The 21,707-nt window shown below is 42.0% G+C and overlaps 1 long non-coding RNA gene across 1 annotated transcript in view; it reads right to left on the bottom strand.

Moving 5' to 3' along the window:
* The window catches only part of LOC144315137 (uncharacterized), a 67,791-nt gene extending 62,943 nt beyond the window's left edge, over nt 1-4,848 (bottom strand). Inside the window, exon 1 of the long non-coding RNA XR_013380913.1 lies at nt 4,603-4,848. This is a non-coding gene — a long non-coding RNA (uncharacterized LOC144315137). The remainder of the gene's footprint in view (nt 1-4,602) is intronic.
* Nucleotides 4,849-21,707: the final 16,859 nt, after the last annotated feature.

Here is a 21,707-nt window from a genome sequence, read left to right as displayed (position 1 = left end):
ATGTGAGGAACTTAAAATTTCCAGCTGCTCAGGCAGCAATTAAAAAGATATTCACTCAAGTAATAATACTGAAATGCCTCTAACATACATTAAGCAGAAAAGGAAAATACAAAGTTGTTTGTATGTTATGCTTAGAATCATATCAAAACTTGGCATTTGAAAATGACCCTAAGTAATTGCTCCAAAACAGTAATAGCTATGGTGATTAAGTGGGAGAATTAAGGGCAATTTTCTTCTTCTATTTTCCAAAGTATTTATGAAAGGGTTATATAAAAAGATCAAGAAAAATGCATCCTTACACTACAACCAAGACATGAAACCTGCCAAGGCGAGTGAGTCTGAAGAAAAGCAACACCAAAGGAGCCTGAGGCATATCTTGGAAAGAGATCTGGACCAGTGGACTCCAGATAGAGACCAGTTTGTTGCAGTCTCGGCTTTTGGCCAAATTTCCTCCAGAGTTTTAAGGAATCCAAAGTGAAACTAACCCAAGATTATGACTCTCACCTGACGAGAGTTGGAAATGCAGTGACAGACCAGGAGAAAGCCAATCCTGCATCATATGAAAAAGTTTGTGAATAAGCCCAAATGGAGAGACTTATGTTCCTTCATTTCAGTGATTGAAAAAAACTTTGGAACAAGATTCCCCTCTTTGGTCCCACCAGGTAACTTTTCCAAGCCTGTGAAACTTGGGCAGAGTGAATCTCGCACGTCTGTCTCTCCACGCCCACGTCTTTGCCAACCTCATATTAAGCCTGAAGGAGAAAACAGATTCAACTAACATTACGTGGGGCCTGCTCTTTTCTTTTCTTTTTTTTTAATGCTCCACTCAAATTTTAAAATAGTACATTGATTTTTTAATATCCCAAAATAAATTGCTATTTCTTAGCCTTTAGGGGGACAGCTTTAATTTAGGAGTGAAAGGGGATGATTGAGTGATAATAAACTGATTAGTCTCAGGATTTCTCAAGGAAATGCTGACCCAGCATCATGGCCCTGACGTCCGCCATTATAATTCTTTGATTTCCTGTCACGGCAGACAGTTCAAAAACGGAAAGTAAATAGGAGACATGGAAAATCAATGTGAGGTGCTGAATTGTTCCAGCTGCCGAGGTCTGTTAATTACATCATATTTTTATGGAGACATGCGGCTCAGACTTGCCAAGTGCCCACATCTGGAGGCCGTCGTCTGCCATCCTGTTGGGGCAGCTCTTCTCCCCCGGCATCTTGGTTAACTGCAAAAGGACAAGCTACCCCAGGAAAGCCTGCTTGTACAGACCAACTCTCGGAGGCAAAATCCGGACGATCGTCATGTCTTCCGTTACCATAGAGATAAGAGGTGCTGGGAGCTGGAGAGGGGCCACTGGAGTGGCGGGAAGCGGGTTAGTCAGTATGCACAGTGTGAACCTGAGGAAAATGAAAGTCTGTTCTACTCGGATAGACAGGCCTTGGTGGGCTAAGTGGGAGAGAGTTGAGAAGAGAGGAGAGACCACAGGGAGCAGGCAGAGAGAAACAAGGCTGGGGAGCGAAGGGCAGGGCTTAAAGCAATGTGAAGAGCTGAGCCACTGGGGAGCCACAGTGGGTTTCCAAGACAAAGTCCTTTGAGCACCTCCTCTCTTGCCAGGGCAATAAAAGCAAGTGCACAGCCTGAGCACAAACTTCCTGGATTGCTTCAATAAAGGTCTTTCCACATTTCCTTACGATTTGGACCCTTCTGAAGTCCTTTCTGGTTTCCCTTCCTCCTCTCCATCCTATATCCTTTCTATTTTCTTCTCTCACACCCTTCCAGAAGATTCTGAGCCCTCCCCCCACCTCCTTTTTTGTTTTCATCTTTATGCATGATGGAACTGGTTTTGTCATCCAGACATCTCTAACTCACCACAACCCATTTGCCTTAACTCTCTTTATTTTTCTCTCTACACCTTCCTTCTTTTACTTCTTGCTATTTTTCCTAATGATAGCTTCATACACAAATAGCTGGATGAAAGAAAAATCCAGTGCTTGTCAAAGATGCTTCAAAATGTTTCCTAATGTCCAGTCCCTGCTGTTCATCCCTCACCCCCGCCTTGGTGTCAGACTCTGTCACAAGCCAAGTCTTGGCCCGGGCCTCTGCTCCTTAGAGAGGCTCCAAGGGTCCTACACATATTTTATTTATATTCCATTATTTAAATATGTATTTCAAATGTGTGACACCTAATACTCTCTCTCTCTCCATCCCTCAAAAAGGGGCACATTTTAATGTAAGTTAAATGTGCATTACATTTAAATGCACATGCGTTACATGTATGTAAGTGTAATATATGTAAATGTGTATTGCATTACATTTTTATGTAAATTCAGTATAAGTTTAAAAACTTACAGACTTTAACACATTGTGGATCTGTCCCAGCCAAGTAAATTGTGCAGATTTGAAATAGAGATTCTCCTGTTGTTTCTAGTAACCATGTCACTGAGTCAAACATTGTAGGGCCACACTGTATTTTTATCAGTTCAGGCCCAGGCATGACTGTTTGTGTAAATGGTGTAAGTCCACCCTTAAAGCACATGAGTGAAGGGCCCTGTTAAATGCCAAGCAGGTCTCTGTATCAACTTGAGGCATCCTCTTCTTGCAGGACAATTGCACTGGTGCAATAATAAGCCAACTTGTCCTACGTCAGAGATGGTTCTAGCTCTTGACTTAATGTCCTGGTTAGGGGATCCCTGGATGGCTCAGTGGTTTAGTGCTTGCCTTTGGCCCAGGGTGTGATCCTGGAGACATGGGATTGAGTCCCACATCGGGCTCCCTGCATGGAGCCTGCTTCTGCTTCTCCCTCTCTCAATCTCTCTCTCTCTCTCTTTCTCTGTGTGTGTGTGTGTGTGTCTCATGAATAAATAAGTAAAATCTTAAAAAAAAAATGTCCTGGTTATTTTTTGAGTGGCTTTTCTGTGAGAGGAATTTGAGCACATGCTAAGCATCATTAGTGATCCAACTTGAAAATATAAATTTCCTGCTATTCCACGTGTAAGAATCCAGATCAGTTTGATTAAGCTCTCCTAAAATTGCAAAGCCAGCTGTCAACAAGCTTATAATTTGCAAGTATTTATCTGAATCTGAAAGCTGATCTAACACTGGAACTGTTGTCTATAATTCCCCAATTTCTAATGCTTGTTGTGTTCATTCAAATGCTTTCATTTTTGTAATTTACTGAAATTTGAACTAAAACAAATGTATATTAATAAATCATCATTTAATTGGCTTTCTGTATTGAGACTTCCATTTACATTTCGTTTGATAAGAAACGCTTTGCTACAAGGAAAAAAGGTAAGAACCCTGTCCTCACCCACTCTCTCCTCATGCCCTCCTCCTCCTGGTATCCCAAGCAACCCTTGCTTTTCCAGGTTATTCTCTGTTCCCTAGTCTCTTCCTTTCAGACTTGATCTTATGACTCTGTCTTGCTCTAACCTGATAAATAGACTCACACTGAGTTGGTCTCATCTAGTATAAGGGGCTACTACTGTGTGGGAGGAGAGGGACAGGAAGGAGATTTGCATTTTACTCTGAACTGTTCAAGTCCTAGTGAACCAATGTAAGGGAGCAGATCATCCACGGTGAAATTCTACGCACTTTTGAGAAGAGTCTCTCAGAGCAACTCTTACTTGGTTTCATACCTTTCAGTATCTCTCAGACCACCACCTGAGGATGGCTTGCCTCAGAACCCCTTGTGAAGTGCTTGGGGGAAAGACAGACTCTGGGGACCTATCCCCAACTGTTTTGAGGTTAGGACCTGAAGGCACCTTTTTAGCCACCTCCTCACATGAAGTTGAGGGTCCCCACGGTCAATCTTCTGCATGTTGGTGCGGAAGGCGAGTGGGGGTGCTACCTGGCTTCCCTTTGCCTGCACTGAAAGATAGCAGACTGAGAGGCAGCCCAGGGATGCATCTGAACAGAGAAGTATGCAAGCAAGACAAAGGCAGAGAAAGAGAGAGAGAGAAAGCCCAGGGAGCAATTTCGAACAGGACAAGAAAAATAATTCCAATTTCCTTTTCTCCTGCTCCAAGTTCACCGGTCAGCAGCGGCACAACAAAAGTAGACTGGGGACAGTCTGAACAATGGGGAGCCCCACTCCTGGCACATCCTGGAGGAAATGGTAGCATGGAAGTATAGCACTGCGCAGGGCAGTAAATACAGGCACAGCCCCGGGGACAGTTCCATCTGCCCCTGCAGGAAGGGTTTCTGGGATGCTCTTCCCCTTCAACCCTTCTCCCGGGGTTGGCCCAGAATTCCTGAAAGCCCCGGAGGTGGGACGCACTTGAGCGGAACAAGCCCGCTCCCTGCCCTGGCACCTCCTCGGGCTGTCATTCTTACCTCTGTTCTTCCTTCATAAAAATCCACCATGCACTCCAAAAGAGTAACTAGGACACTTCGTTTTTATTCCACATGCATCTCATTTGTCTTCAGTAGGTTCTTCCATAATCTCATCATTATTGCTATGGCCCTCGGAGGACAGCTGACTTGCATTAATCAGCCGAGCCCCTCATCGCTCACCAGATTCTTTACACTTTTACCATGCCCTGGGGCATCCTAACTTACTTGAAAAATTAATAAACCTCCCCCTCTTATCTTACCTTATTAATGTCTGTCTTTGTAACCCATTATCCCCGCATATCATCAGAGATCACTGGAGGGCGCAGTGGTCACCGGCTTGCTCCCCTAAATCTATCCTAAAGCCAGAACATCCCCCTCCTTGAATGGCTAGCAAGCAAATGGCCTTCATGGGCCAGCAGGGTATTTGTTTACCAGCTCGATGGCACAGTGGACGGAAAGCAGAAGAATTCTTCGGCTGCAGCTCAAGGCCATTAAAGTCCATTAAGTTGTTCTCTCCTCCCCCACCCCTTCTCCCCCTCTTTTGTGCACCCTAGTAAATCTGACTCATTAGCTTTAGATGTTTTGAAATACTGGTACATTAATCACTTGTGTTTGCACACTGTTTATGTGGGTTGTTGGTCATGGTCTGTAGTTATACTGGCTGTCTCCCTTGCTTACTTAAAGGTACAATCCAATTGAAAATAAAGATTTTTGCAGGTTTGCTCATTACACACAGTGTCGGCAGCTGGTGAGTGTCTTTTGCAATTCATCAGAGGCCTCCCAGACCACCTGCTCTCGGCATCCTGCAAACAGCTGGCTCTGAGTAAGTACCATAAGCTATTACCTTATACAACAAATAAATAAATAAATGGATGGATGGGTAGACAAATAAATAAACACATTGAATTGTCAGCCTGGAAGCATTGCTTCTTGAAAGGAAAACTCCATACTGGAAAGGGAAAACACTTCTAGCCCACACCTTCTTGGTGCCATTTAAATTTAAAAAGGGGGAGGGCCGGTGACACCCCCAAAACTTCAAGTGGAAATATCTTGTCATTTGAGTACCAATGCAGTCAAGAAAGGGACTCTAACCACATGCTGGCTGTGTGGTTTGGTTTGGTACAAAGAATGAGAAATGGGGGTGGGGGGAGCGATTGAATTGAATTAACTGTTGGGTTTTTCTTTTTTCTTTCCTGAAAAAGTCAGAAGGAGGCTTTGCACAGCCTGAGCTAAGGCCACCAGACGTCCCAGGATTAAGAAATCCATCCCTATTTCCAAGATTGTTACCACTTGAAATTTTTGTGAGCTTTCCCCCAGTTTTTGACCCTGAGAGCAACCTGGGTGTCTGTGCCCTGCTCTTGTCCTGACCCTGCCCGAGGAAAGCCTAGAGGATAGGTGCAGGAGCCCCATGGCCAGGCACCTGCAAGAGGGAAGGACAGGATGTGAGAGTAGGCAAATCCTTGGCTCCATGGAGCAGAAACTAGAACGTGGTTGGGGGGCTGGGGGCTGGGCATTCAGCAGGGTGTCATTTTGAGAGATTTCTAAGGTTTATCAAAGATAGCCTGAGACTTCCCTCAAGTCTAATTGGAAGCTTTTTATAATTTGGGCTGGTTTTTGCAAACATCACCCTGTACAGCTATGATCCTCCAAGTCATTTACTCTGGTTTCCATGGGTCAGTCAGAATCTAGTTATGTCCTTTGCTTTGTCCTTGCAAAACTGCAAAGGCATACTGGCGTAAGACAGGTCTGACTCACTGTTTATGAGCTTTGCCCATCAAATGCCTGAATGAAGCTGTTAGAAATCATTATTTTTATCCAATAGCAGTTAAATTCTAATAATTGAACTTTATTAGCTTTATTAGATTTATTAGCAGCCTTATTTTTTGTTACATTTTTTTCAGCAAAAATACTTATGGGTTGAATTAATATGAAATGTTTCCCGTTTTACCGAATTGAAAATGAAGCTCCATCTGTATTCCTAAGTTTTTCTGACTTGAATCCCCCCAGAACTATTAAGAAAGTAGCTGCTCTGGGTGGTAGAAAACCATGAGTATTAGTAGCAACCAGGGGGCTTGTCAGAAACCCAGACTCCTTGGATCAGAATGTAGAGTTTAACATTTAAGATCCCCAAGTGACTTGTTTGCACATGAAAGTTGACAAGCCTTGGTCTCATATGGCCTTAATTCTTTCAGGTCAGAAGTATCTGATAGAGATCGCCACAAGCCACATCAATACTAAGGTGATCATAAGAATTTGAATAAGAAAATGCAAACCAAACAATTTCTTTACCTACTACAGGAACAAAAAGGTTCCATTCTTTGGCAAGGCAGTGCGACGTGATAGGAAAGAGGACTTTGAGTCAGAAAAATCTGAGTTTGCTTTCTGACTCTGCCTCTTAGTAGAATCCCAACTTTGGGCCACTCTTCTGAGGCTCCATTTCCTCACCAAGACTGAAGATAATAGCAACTCCACTGCCCCCTGCATGACAGTTTCCAAATTAAAGGAGATCCTCTATGTGCAAATCACATGGTAAGCTCCAAAAGTCTTACTATCCATGTATAATTAAATCACAGTCATCACAGCACTAAGTGGTAGGAATGTTGGAGATGGAATAGCTGGATCGACCAAGGAATTGAGAATGAGCACCCTATCCCATTGGCGGGCAGGTGGGTAGAGAGAGAGCCTGCGATTGCTAACGTTTTCCCTGGGGAAAGTGAGTGCATGGGCTACCACAGCATCTATGGCCCTTGAGGAGTATGAGGCACATGTGAAATACAGGGGATCAAGTAGTCATGGCTGAGGGCCTTTGATATACTGAGGAAAGATTATGCCAAGCTCAGGATGACGATTCAATAATTCAAGCAAACTTGTGGAAGCCTGTGGGCCTTCTAAGCAATGTTTAAGAAAATGCTGATCTCTTCTAGCCAGTAGGCAGGCAGACAGTATGATCAGCACTTAATCACAAGACAGAGTTTCAGAGAAAGTTAAGATCCCCTCCTGGAAGGTTTCCTCTGCCAAGATCAGGGCCCTCCTAGGGAAAGTGTCAGATTCTAGGATGTGGAATGGGATCTCTGAGTAATGAACTGAGAATTTTTAGCTCTCAGAATCCCGCCCACCCATGGGCCTACAGACAAGGCCCACACTCCTTTGGTAGAAATGGCACCCCCACTTGCTGGAACATCCTTCAGAGGTTTCAAATGAAGCAGATGTCTCTACTAGTGTGTCAGGGGTCCCCAAGGCCACCCCAAGCTTGAAGATTTGTGAGGAGGACTCACAGACTCAGCATATCACTGTACCGTTACTGTTTATTATAGCAAAATGATGCAAAGCACAATCAACAAGGGAAAAGCACATGAGGTAAAGTCCTAAGGAAACCAGGTGCATGCCTGCAAGGGTCCTCTCCCGGAGGGGTCACACAGGATGCACTTGATTTTCCCAGTAAAATGTTGTGACAACACATGTGAAATGTTACCGACCCAGGAAGCTCATCAGAGACTCAATACCCAGAGCTCTTATGGGGGGCTGGTCATATAAGCAGCCTCTGCCTGGCATGTACCCAAATTCTACAGTCCCAAAAGGAAAGCAGGTGTTCAGCATAAACCATGTGTACAAATAGTCTACACACAGTGAGCCACTCTTATCAGTTCTAGGAATGATGAGAAGCTTTTCAGAATCCAAGTTCCCAGATGTCAACCAAGCACCAAACTTGTAAGCTAGGCTTTCAAAGGTTAGCAGGCACACATTGTGAGCCTAGAGCTCGACCTTTCGATCCACTTTTCCCTTCTCCGAAGGCGCAGTATCTTTGTCAATAGAGGGGACCGTTCCAGAGTGACGCTGCCATAGCCACTGGAAGGGACTTCTCTTTCTGGTCCCTCTGTGCCATTTTCCTTCGGCCTGGCTGACAACAGACCAGCATGCGGGAAGCCATGTGGTACTTATTTGCCAGTCCCCAAGGGCAACCTCCAGCCTCCTCCCTGCACTTGTCTGCAATCTCCTCCCCCACCCAGAGGGCTATTCCTGCAGACCAGCTCCAGCTGTGCCACCTCGTAAGTGTCTCCACCAGGAGTTTGCTGTGGCAGCCATGCCCTCTCCACGGAGATCCAGGTCTCAGCCTTGTGGGAAGAGAACAGAAGACATGTTTCTTCTAAATTCTCAGTACCTCAGTACTTCCTTATTCATGCTTCCTCTGCTCAGTAAGTATAGTCACTTTCCACATGTGCTATTTCTCTATTCTTTGGAGTCCTCTTTTATTCCTTTTTGTAGTTAAATATCTTTTACTGATTAATAATTCTTTAGATTAAATTTTCTGTTTAAATTATTTGTGTGGTTTCCATCTCCTGACTGGACCCTCACTGATGCTGTGCCTTAAAAGACAATGCTTGTCCCCACACCCCTCCTGAGAACCAGACAGATAATGAAGTTAGATCTCAGCACTCCCTAACTAGGATGTGCTGGGTCAGCTAAGAGAGAATAGGGCCTATACATCAAAGGAGCTGTAAGATCCAGCCAATATGTGCCAACAGGAGTGGGAAAGATAAGCGTGGGAATGGATACTGGCAGGTGGGGGCATGGAACATAAGGTTGAATAAAGGCAAGTGTATCAGCATGGACCATTCACCTATGAGATTCAAGTCTAGGCAAATACCCCTTCTAGGATGCGAGGATGGCTCTCAGAAGCTTGGAAATGTGATGACTCATGTGAATGCCCCAGTGATATGTCAAATATGCCAGCAAGGCATCTCAAAACTCAGAGACATGGATATGCTAAAGGGGATATACTAGGTAAATGTGGAAACTCCCCATCAGCCAGCAATGTGCCATAGCAGGTCCCAGAGGACACCCTTTTACCAAAGAGTGAAGGAATGTGCTCCGTGAGAGGGGCACCAGCATTGTTCAGAAGCTCAGTGGTGGCTATCCTCCCTAGCCGAGGCTAAGAGTAGGAAACATAATTACAGAACTGAACTCATTGAAAACAATGGGAATCTTGAAATGAGAGAGGACTAATGGTAGCACCTCACCATTCAAAGCAATTATCACAATAAAAGCAAGGTCAGAGTGGCCATCAGGGAACTGCAGAGAGCTATGGATATGGTAGAGAGAACATGGTGTTCCTATGGGTAGCCAGCAAGGGTATGGCACAAATTATCCAACTAAAAGAAATCAAGAATGAGTGATCAAGAATCTACAAGCAGCTGCCTAAATAAACGGTGATGATTGCTTACCATATTTCTGTACCTAGCCAGTTTTTGTTTCTGGAACAACTGTTAAGAGAACTCAGGACCCCATGAAAAAAAGACACCAGAATACCACAGCAAGTATATTCAGTAGTTCTCCCAGTTGTTCCCCAAAGTGATCTCTAGCCATTTACTCACATAACCACCCAGAGGGAAAATGAGATCTTACAAGGATTGTTGGATCTGGAGTCTGAGTTGACTTTGATTCCCAGGGATTCCAAGCACCCTTGTACCTTCCGTTATGATTGAGGAAAATGGGACCCAGTTATGAATCAGGTGCAGCTTACTGTGGGTCTGTGGGTTCATAGACCCATGCAGTGATCTTTTCACTGCACCCAAATATAGAACCAGAATGAGAATACATAAGAAATGGGAGAACTCTTACATCAGATTCTTGATTTGTGGGATAAGACCTATTGCAGTGGGGAGAGCCAAGTGGAAACCTCTGAAATGTCCCCACAGCCTCCCAGGATAGCAAATGTGAAAAAAATATCATTGTCTAAGGGTAATAGCAAAAATTAGTGCCACCGTTGTAATTTTAAAGAATTCAGGCATGGTGGTCACCATGCTATCCCCATTAATACGCCCCTACAAAAACTGTACTAATCATGGCAGATGACAGTGGACTACCACCAGTGGTGTGGTGGTCAATGTTCAGCAACTGTCTCTCCAGGGTTTGGGGGAGGCTTATAGCCTTTGCCAAGTTCCACGGCAATTAACAATCCCTCACAAGGCTCCTGAAAATGAAACAGTCAGTGCTCACAGGCCAGTACAGGGCTGCTTAAGCATCCAGATTACCACAGACTTAACTAACTACAAGTCTCAACTGCAGCCTCTGTGCCACATGTTGTATCTTTAACATGATCTTCAGCATATCCATAGCTATTATATTTTTAAAGATTTTATTTATTTGAGAGAGAGAGAGAGAGCAAGCATGAGCAGGGGAAGGGGCAGAGAGAGAGGGCAAAGCAGACTCCCTGCTGAGCAGGGGGCCTGGTGCGATGCAAGATTCAATCCCAGGACCCTGGGTTCATGACCTGAGCCAAAGGCAGACGCTTAACCGACTGAGCCACCCAGGTGCCCCAACATATGCATAGCTATTAAATTGGCTAGCTTTTTTTTCCTATCCCTCTGGGAAAGAAAGATCAGAAGCAGTTATATTCCCAAAGGGATGGATGAGAGTCTATAGTTATCGTCTTCCCCCAGGGCCTTGTTATAACACCTCAGGGCCTCTGTCATAAATACAGTCCAAAGGGAGGAGGACATTCTGGAGATTTCACAGAAGATCACATTGATCTGCAATATCCATGATGTCATGTTAATCAACTGGATTGGTCTACAGTGTTTTGGAGTATCTTCCTAGGAAATATGAGCTCCAAATATAGAAAATAAGCTCTAAGAAGATTCAGGAAGCCACTATCTCGATGAGGAGTTTTTAGGAGTCAGGCAGACTAGGGCATGTTGGGGAATAGCCCTTTCAAACTAAAAACCAAATTATTGTACCTTTGGCTTTTTAAAATTATCATTATAGAGGCGCAGTCAGCAGCGCTACATGGCCAGATGATCCAGCAGAGTATATGAGGCAGGATACATAACACCATGCACTAAGTTTGTACATGATATCCTGCGTTGTCCGAGGTTGCCCTTCCCTCCACTGGGTTCAGCCCATAGTTGATGACTAGCTGATGGAGGGATGTAAAGTCTTAGCCCTTGCTTCAATTTGGGACAATTCTGAAGAGTTCTATACCACCCAAATTCCCCAGAGGGCTCCCTGGAGAATCAACTGAGGTCTCAGATGTAAATGGCTCAGAGCGCCAGCCTTTCCCCCTGCCTGCTTCTGCCATTCTTCTTTGCAGATGCATTTCTCAAGAACCTTGGGAAAGTACACATCTCTCCATCTCAGAGTCTGTTTCCAGGGAACCCAGTCTAAAAAATCTTCCAGTGGAATTCTGAATCCTTCTCTTTATCTAGACATGTTCTGCTTATTCATCATTACTTATTGTTTATTGTTACTGTTCCATGCTTCCTGGTAAGATTCCCTCTGAAGGAAAAAAAATGGCAAAAGTAGAATCAGTCAAAGGCTCATACTTGAAGGGACACCTTGAGTTTATTGCCTTTTCCAACAAACCATTGCCTTCTGAAGTTTGATCTGGAGTTGGACTTTGATACCAAGTCCAGGATGGAAAATATATTGTGTTTCCACATGCCACTAGCAGAGCCTTCCAGCAGAATTTCAAGAAGTGTTCTGAGGTCGTATTCACAGAAAAAATGGACATAATCAATCAATCCTAATTAATTGACTTCATTAATCAGTTTAGTTAATTAAACTTAATTAATGATGTTAATCTTGGGTCAGAATTAAGGAGTAGTGGCAGCATTCGTGACATATATTTGTAGAACTGTTCTAGAAATTGTGTTGGTCTAAGTACTGGGAACTGACATGAGCAGAGAGAAACACCAGAGTAAAATCCAGAACTGCTATAGAATCAGATTCTCCAGGAGAAGCTTGGGCTGCTTTACTAAAGCAGAACTGGACTGGAAGCAGGCAGAACAGGTCTTCCCATGAAAGAGCTGCAAGTATCAAACCAAGTGGCCATCAGAATGGAGGCAGCATGGACTCCCTTGACCTGGAGGGCACAAACAGGTGGCTCTACAATCCAGACACAGCTAGGGCACCAAATGTACACTTCCTTCTCAGGCTGTGCTGACCTAAGACTTCCCAGGTCCAGGAAAGCTCACAGGACTGGCCACAGGAATCACCATGAGACAAAAATCAGTTCCCCTTCTGACCCAAAGGAGTCAACTAAAAAACTGAAAGGTTTTAGGACTACATGAGAATCCAAAATGGTGATTCTTACAAAATAAATAAGTGTTTAAAAATAACATTCCCAAAGCTACTACAAAATATTGTTAATAAATATTATTAAGAAAGCAGACTTCACACTATGTGTGCATGTGCGGGTATGTAGCTATTTAGTTTGGGATATAAATTAGCAAATATATATATGCACACAGAACCTCTATGGCACAAAACGTGTATCAATCCTGTCCCTCTGCCCTCATGTTTTTACTTCCCCTGCTCTAGTCCTTATTACAAAGTGGCTGACAGCTCTGGGTTACATCATCCAGGTACCTGTGTCAGCACGTTCTAGCAGGATTTGGCCAATGGGAGGCACCGCTGGGAGATTTAAAAGATAGGACAAGAAAGAATTTGGGGTCATTCACCCCCTCCTTCTGGGCCTCAGGAGATAGCTCGGTAGTGAGGGTGCTTCTGCACTGCTCCAGCTCCCACTGGACACCACCTTCAAACAACTAAACTTCTGCCCCTCTGGCCTGGGGGTCGGTATCCCACTGTTGCCAACTTCCAAGTTGCCTTGCTATCTTGTCTGCCTTCTGAGCTCTTTCACCATCCATATAACTAACTCCCAGCATTCAAGTTCCTGGGTTTAAATACTCAAATGGTTTTTGGTGCCCTACTTAGACACTAACTATTCAGAAAACTTCAAAATTTACTGAGAGTAAAAAGAAGATTTAATTATTAGAAAGATAGTTTTCTGGCTGTGGGTTCTCATGTCACAATTTCATCTATGCCCTCCTCAGGCAGCTCAGTGGCTAAACGGAATATGTAAACACTGACCATCAAGGCTCCAGATCAGGGTGGACAGGGAGGATCCAAACAATTACTAAGTAAAGACTATGGTGAAACTCTACAGAGACTGTTTAGAATAAATAGCCATTCAGGAAAGAAATGTCCCAATCAGAAAGAACCAACATAGTTAGTACCTGAGCAATAATTCTCCCAGCAACAGTAAAAAAGAGGGACTGGATACTAGTATGTAATGAATAAAGAACAGTTTAGGTGATTATTTAATCTGGGAAATCAAAGAAGTTTTTAGACAGCAACTACTTTGCATTCCCAAGGTAATCAAAGAAATGGAATGAAAGATAATAGAACAAGATAAACTCGGATAGAAAGGCAATTAGAAGAGTTAAGTGAAAAAAAAAAAAGAAGAAGAGTTAAGTGAATATGTCTGAGACCAATAGTAGCACAGAATTCTAAAATGCTATTAAAAGCAAAATTAAATCTATAGAATGATGATGATAGCATAGAGCATAGGTTTGTGAAAATTACCCAGGATGGATGGGAAAGGAGTTAAAAAGATTCAAGCACTTGACTGGAACATGGTTTATACGGCAGAGCAATAATGGAGATCTAATATATAACTAATTTCTATACCTGGAGGAAATAACAACAACAAAAGCAACAATATTAAAATTCACAATAGAAGAAAATCTTTGTGAAATAAAAGAAGATTTGTATAGAGAGCTCAGAAGTCTCACTCTACTCCAGCTAAAATAATAATAATAATAAATTCACAGCAAACCAAATCTCGCAAGTTGTTGAATTTCAAATATGAAGAAAGTATCCAATAGCATTCAGACAGAAGCAGTAAGTTATTGGCATAAGAAAGAAATTAGATAACTCTCAAACTTCCCTTGAGAAATATGAATGGCAATAAGTAGTGGAGTGTAGAATATGCAAGGGAAAGGTGGACCTGACATGAACAAAGTTATCCATATATATTATAACTATATATATAATATGTATAACTTTGTATATATAATATGAATTCATAATGTGTATATATTTATATGCATATACATATATGTACATATACATATATACAAATATATACATATATTATGTCCATGTGTGTCTATAAATATATAAATATACATATATTATATATGCTTATATAATATACATATTATACTTATAAACATATATTGTATATGTATATGTACACATTTTATATGTGTATACAAAAAGTAAATAATCTATGTGTTTAAAAGGAAGAAAGAGCTTTAAAGGAAGATGTAATAAATTAAGAAATATAAGTTTAAATACATTATTTACAAAATGAAGCAACAACTTAGAGTATATACACGTTTGAAGTTACTAAGGAGAACAAAAATCAAGGAAGCTAAAAATGTAGACAAGCTAAAACTAAGTAGATATTTAATTAGTCACCTTTTTCAAAATTTATTTTAATGAGGTTCTAAATTACAGAAAAGTTGAAAGAATAACAGGGAATTCCTATATACCCTTCTCCCAGACGTCCACTGAAGCTTCACAATTGTCCCAATACTGCTCTTTATAGCAAAGAATCAAATCCAGGACCACATGTTCTACCCAGACATGCTGAGTCTCTAGTTCCTTTTAATCTGGAACAATTCCTATGTGTTCTTAACTTTTATGAACTTGACATTCTTGAAGATTATAAGCCAGCCATCTTGTAAAATGTCTCTCAATTTGGATCTGTCCCATGTTTCCTCATGATTAGAGCCAGACTTTGTTTGCATTTTGCCTGGAATTTTACAGATAAAGTGCTCTTTTTTACTGCACCCTGCTCAGTAGCACACAATATCCATTTGTACTCTTTTTTTTTTTTTTTCCATTTGTACTCTTACTACTGGTGTTGGCTTTGACAACTTTGCTAAGGTGGTATCTGCCTGTTATCTCCTGCAAAGATACTTTTTCCCCTTTTGTAACTGGTAAGTATTCTCATGGAAGATTCTTTGGAATTATGTAAACTTTTCTTCCTTGGTATACTATCACACACTAATTTTAACATCCAATGATATTTCTGGTGTGCATTGTTAGGATGAAACTGCCATAGAGTGATTTCTCTATTACCATCATTCTTTCTACCATAAAGAAGAATTTTCTCTTTACCCAGTTTATTTATTCATCTATATATTTAGTTAGTATGAACTTAAGAATTTCTATTTTATTCAATGGTTTATAATCTGTTACTATTTTATTTATTATGATGCTTTTACATCCTCAAGTTGGCCACTGGGAGTTATGTCAAGCAGCTTCTGTGTTCCCCAACATTCACTGAGCACTTCTCTACAGTCTGGCACAATAGAGTGCTCTGTCCTTTTCCACTTTGTCCTTTCCCTGCCTCAGCCTTCAAATAAGCCACTTATCTCAGAAGCCCTGGTAAAGGAACTAGTATTCCTGGGAATATTTGGAAACCAAGATTTAGACACTAAGTATGCTCATGGCCACTATGGTGTCATTGTCCCCAAACCCTTTGAGTGGACAGAGTTAAAAAATATATGTATGAATACATCACACATGCATGCATACCATATTTACATCTATATTTTTTCTATATTTATCTCTCTATATTAAAAACCATGAGTTCACACTGCCACCTCTATACTACAATCCAACACTACAGTGTTTATTCTAGGTAGGGTTGCCAGATAAAATTAAAGATGCCTAGCTCAATTTGAATTTCAGATAAATAAAATTTTAGAATAGAAATGTCCCAAATGGGACTCCGTATTTTTATTTGCTAAATATTGCAACCCTAATTCTATCTGTCTCTATTTCCATATATATATGCTCTCCTTTTCCAATAGTAAGATATCTGACTCTCCTTATCCTGAGTATATTTCTCAATCCTCCTCTATATGGCTAATCTCATAGCCCCACACACCCCTGTCCACACCTTGCACACAGGCCCTGATTCGTACTTGGAATGTTGACTTCATTCTAGTCTACTAATGGTTTTTTGATGATGAATGGATAGAAGGGAAGGAAGGAAGAAAATGGTTTTCAGGGAGGGATGGGGAGGGAAAGGAAATGCAGTAATAAACAACCCAAAACCTCCAGGGGTTATCACAATTAAGTGTATACCTCTTGCTTGCATTTCTTCCCAGGTAGGCAGTCCTCCTGGGCCCAACTGGATTTTGTTGGACCCCATGTGTCTTTTCATTCATTCCCAAGATGAAGAGGCAACCACTCTTTGGGGTTTCTTATACAAGGGAACAGAGCTTACGGGACAAGCCACACTCAAGGTGCTTCTTAAAATCCCTGCTCAAAACTGGCTACCATCACTTCCATCTACATCACATTGGCCAGAGCAAGCCCATGGCAAAGCCCAAAGTCAAAAAGGCAGGAAGGAGAATATAGTACACTCTGCCCACTGGGAAGCATGGCTAAGTACAGGGGTGGATAAATGACTACGACCAAGTAATATCATCCACCACCAATGCCAATTAAGTGAGAAAAACACAACCAAAAGAATAATTATACATAAAGGATAAAACCATCAAGGGGGGAAAAATACCTCTTACACTAAAGCAAAACACTAAACTCAACTGCATTCTGAACCTAAAAGATAGACCTAAAATAAAATAACTCAGGATGCCTGGGTGGCTCAGTGGTTGAGCATCTGTCTTCCGTTCAGGTTGTGATCCTGCAGTCTCAGAATCGAATCCCACATCAGGCTCCTGCGAGGAGTCTGCTTCTCCCTCTGCCTGTGTCTCTGCCTCTCTCTATGTGTCTCTCATGAATAAATAAATAAAACCTTAAAAAATAAAATAACTCAGAATGGTTAAAAAGAAAAGAATAATTCTTTCTGGAAAGGCAAAGTAGCATGTTATAATTATCTGAAAATTTGGTCCCCAAACCTTGTGCAAAACTCTCAAATATGATAGTGGTGATGACTATAGTTAACACTGCTGTAAGGTACATTTGAAAGTAGCTGAGCAAGTAGATTCTAAAAGTTATTACAAGAAAAAATATTTTATAACTATATGAGGTGATAGATGTTTACTAAATGTATTGCAGTGATCATCTCACAATATATGCCTGTGTCAAGACATTTTGCTGTACATCTTAACTCTAAAATGTCAAATGTCAATTATATCTCAATAAAACTGGAAAAACATGAGCTCTCAGCAAATCAAATGATTACTTAATCTGCAAGTCAGAGTCTCCTTCCCCAATAAACCAACTTCCAAAACTCAAACCCTTCTTTTCAAAAAGCATAAGTACACACTTAACAGTGACAGAAATTAGAGATGTGAGAGAGAGGAGAGACAATGGTATATGCTATATATAAAGATTGTGTCTTCTTGTCAACATTTACAAAATAGGAAATGTACCAAAGTAGAATCACATTACGTTACAGGATAATCCCAACCAGTTAAAATCATACTCACTAACTACAGCAAAGTAAGACCAGATATAAATAGATGAATATCATAGGAAAAAAACAACAAATGAAGCCCACTCCTCAGAGACTTGCCATTTTCAATTTCACTGGTTATGGAAAAAAATCAAAACTGCAATTGTAGAATATTTTGGAGAATAACAATAATGAGAACTACATATATATGTTAAAGCTGGCATTTCTTATTAAAGGGAAAAAGATGTTGGAAAATTAGCTAGCCTTCTAGGGGGAAAAAATAAATTTGGATCCTTACTGCATAATTCCTCATGCCAGATGAATTCCAGATGGATTAAAAACTAAAATTTATACTCAGCCATAGATTTGTTTTATCATTTAGAGGTGGCCAATGCCTTTGTTACCTTAAGCAAAAGGCAGAAACTAGAAAGATAATATTGGTATATTACAGTCCATTAAAATGCAAAGTTCTAAAGAAAAAAAAATGGCTAAAAGAAATTAAATTCTGAAGGAGATATTGCTAAAATTTTTAAATAAAATATTTAATATTCCTAAATATGGTAAGAGCATCATAAATCCATGTGAAAAATTGAAACCCAACCAGAAAAAAATACAAATTGCATGAACAAGTCCTTCAGAAATAAACATTTCAAATGTCTAGAAAGCATGTAAAGAGATGTTCAGCCTTCCTGGGAACATGTGTTTGTGTACACATGAGCCTGTGTGTCTGTACACAGGAAAACGTCTGAAAAGACAGACATCAAAATGTTAGCAATGATTATCCCTGGGCAGTGGGATCTCTTCTCTCTTTTTCAGAATTGCCTTGATTGTTCTAAATCTGCGTATGTTAATTTTACATGTTTTATGGTGAAATTACTTAGCATCCTAAAAAATACAAATAAAAACTGGTAGTTTCTCTTTTTTTTTTTTTTACAAAAATTCTTAAAATCTGTTTTTAATTACGTGGTAGAAGAATGCTACTTACAAGTGCTATAGACAATGTTCGTGTTCCCCCAAAATTCATATGTTGAAACCCCATGCTCACTATGGTGATATTAGGAGGTGGGGAGGCTTTAGAAGGTGGTTAGGTCATGAGGGTGGAGCCCGCAGGATGGGATTAGTGCCCTGCTGAAAGGGAGCCCAGAATGCTCTCTTGCCCATTCTGTCAGGTGGGAGAACAGCAGGCTAGGGACCAGCAAGTGGACTCTCACCAGACCAGAATCTTCCAACACCTTGATCCTGAACATCCCAGCCTCCAGACCCCTGATCATGCCCTGAGAAATAAATGTTTGTTGTTTAAGCCACTCTAGTCTATGGTATCTTGTCATGGCAACCGAATGCTCTACAATACATGGGAAAACAGTCACTTTGCATTAGAAGATAAGGAAACAGGCTACAAAATCATGATTTAATTTTTGTTTTATACAGGAGATCTTCTATACAACAGCGATCTTCTCCAAGGATGGATTTAGGGGTCATTGTATGTTCTTCTTGTTTTCCAGCTATCTACAACAAACTATTTAGAAAAAAATTCAACAGTTTTTAAATACGAAAAGTTTGACTGCTACCAGTAGGGATTCCAGGGGGAGCCCGATGCAGGACTCCATCCCAGGACCCCGGGATCACGCCCTGAGCCAAAGGCAAATGCTCAACCACTGAGCCACCCAGAAGCCCCATCTATTTCCAAAGAAGAGGCAAATTCAGTGATGATAAAAGCTCTCCTTCTCAAGTCATTTCTCACCACAGCATACCTAACATACCCAATACTTACCAGAATTGGGTGGGCACTGACATTTCCTTACCTATCTCTCTGTGTGACCCGGCCCCCTTGAGAGCAGAAAGGAGAACACCTCCCCTCACCCCTGAGGGGGAAGGGTTATTCCCTGTGACTGCAGGGAAGCAGCAGGTGTGGCCTGTGGCCCTACCACTCCTCGCTGGCCCTTCTCCCTCAGGCATCTGCATCTCCAGGGAGGAGGTAAGGAGCTGGCCAGAACTTTTGCCCTCCTTCCCTGGTCCCCTTCCTTTGCTGTGATGTATTTCAAAAGCTCTAGTATACCCCACCAGGAGTCAAGCAAAGATTTGCTCAGACTCTGTTGAAGAACAGACGTCCAGAGCAATTTGTGCTGAAGCATACTTAGGGGCTTCTCTAAAATAAATAGGTGGCTCCCACTTGGTCTCAAAGAGCTTCCTAAAACCCCGGCCGTCAGCAAGCCACTGAATGCACCCTATCATCTCTGAGCCTCCACGAAATACACCCTGGCCCCCAACTTTGCAAAAGGGGTTTTGTGAAATACTAGTCCCTTGAGATCCCCTCCATCAAATAGGGATTCTGGGGCCGCATAAGGTCAGGTAAGCACTGCACGTGGAGCCCACCTTCTGGAAGCCCTGGGAGACCTCCTATGGTCCTGAGATCTGAAGGTCTTCCTTCTCTCATGGGTGGTAGGCAGCAAGAGCAAACTGTAACTGCTCTTGAATATGTTCACATGAAGTACAGCAAGGACCTCTATACCTTTCCAGAAAATATGCCATGTACCAGCCCGGGGCTACGAAGAAATAAAACCCAACTCAGGTGGTTCGAGGGTCTTTAAAAACTGGCAGGGACTATTTTCAGAGCTGTAGGCAGAGGGAAAGGAAGGAGTGTGCTCCTTGAGGGTAGTCGGGGCTGGAGCCATGGGGTGGGGCTGCCTGTGGGAGATGGGGTGCAGGAGGGGACCAGCCTCTTCCAGACACAGGACACAAAGAAGGAAGAGCAGGAGACAAGTGCCCCAATCTGTCTCCTCCAAATGGGAAGGGAAGCAAGAGGAGAAGGGCATAGTAGTGGAGGTATCTGTAGGGGGAGCCTCCTGGGGCACAGAGCAAGATGGGACAGGAGTGGGGTGTGCTGGAACATGGAGCTTATAGATCAAAAACAAGGCAACAAAACATGAGAAGTTTGTGATTTCCCTGTGAAAATCCCTCATTGTTTAAAAGTTAGGTTTGCATTTCGAACTGTTTTACTAAGATTAAGGGGGAAGGGGCTTACCTCTGTGTGTCCTAAATGTGGTAAGAGGGTTGAATTTCACTATTTTGACCTGCCATTTCTGTCCTGAGGAAAGCACTAGGAAGGATTAAGACCACATTTCCTTCTTCAGAATAACTGCCCTTTTGTGCTGGCAGGGACTTGGCTGCAGGAAGGAGGAGCTTCCTCTGTCATCCTCCCCCAAGGACACAGTGACCTGAGCCACTTCTAGGCCCTGAACACTTTGGAAACCTGAAGGCTTTCACCTGCAGGCAGAGAATAAGAAATACCCAGGTGGTATTTAGCGCTGCGTGGTGTGGGAAATAAAAAGACAATCAGATCTCTTTTGATCAGTCTCTATCTCTTGATGTCCTGAAATTTACATTTCATTGCAATAAAAAAGAATCAAAGGAGGGCTGACCCAGAGAGGAGAGCTATTCCTAATTCTGATGGATCATAACACCCCTTCTTGGAGATCTATAATGTACACTGTTAAAATATCTAAGTCGTCCTCCAGAAAAAGAAACCCATTTGACCTTGCTTAATCCATGATTTCACTCATGTGAAAATCGAACCTTTTCTTTTTTTTAATCCAAGAACCCTTTGGAAAGTTCTGTGGTGTCCTGAAGCCCTGTTTCTAGGATCTATGTGTTGAAGCATGGTCAACATGCAGCTTACTCCTACTTAATTAATAACCGTGTAGTAATTACCTCACACAGCAAAAAAGTAGAGTTTTTTTAAAAAGACTCATGAGTAAAAAGCCAGGAGAAGTACAGGAAAGAATGTGCCCTCCCAATCAAATGGAATAAAAGGGATGAGGTTTGTTTTACAGCCTGCTAAGAAGAAAGTCTATGGTAGCATTTCAAAGGATGAAAGTATATGCCACTCATGCTAAGAAGTAGCTTGCCTGGGGCACCTGGGTGGTTCGGTGGTTGAGTATCTGCCTTTGGCTCAGGCGTGATCCCTGGGTCCTGGGATCAAGTCCCACATCAGGCTTTCCTTCGTGAGCCTGCTTCTCCCTCTGCCTGTGTCTCTGCCTCTCCCTCTGTGTCTCTCATGAATAAATAAATAAAATCGTTTTTAAAGAGAGAGAGAGAAGTAGCTTGCCTGATCCTAACCAGAAAGACCTCCAAAAAAAAAAAAAA

The sequence above is a fragment of the Canis aureus genome, chromosome 6 (assembly GCF_053574225.1).
Source record: "Canis aureus isolate CA01 chromosome 6, VMU_Caureus_v.1.0, whole genome shotgun sequence".
In the NCBI taxonomy this organism is placed as follows: domain Eukaryota; kingdom Metazoa; phylum Chordata; class Mammalia; order Carnivora; family Canidae; genus Canis; species Canis aureus.
This window is presented reverse-complemented; position numbering and strand designations above follow the sequence as displayed.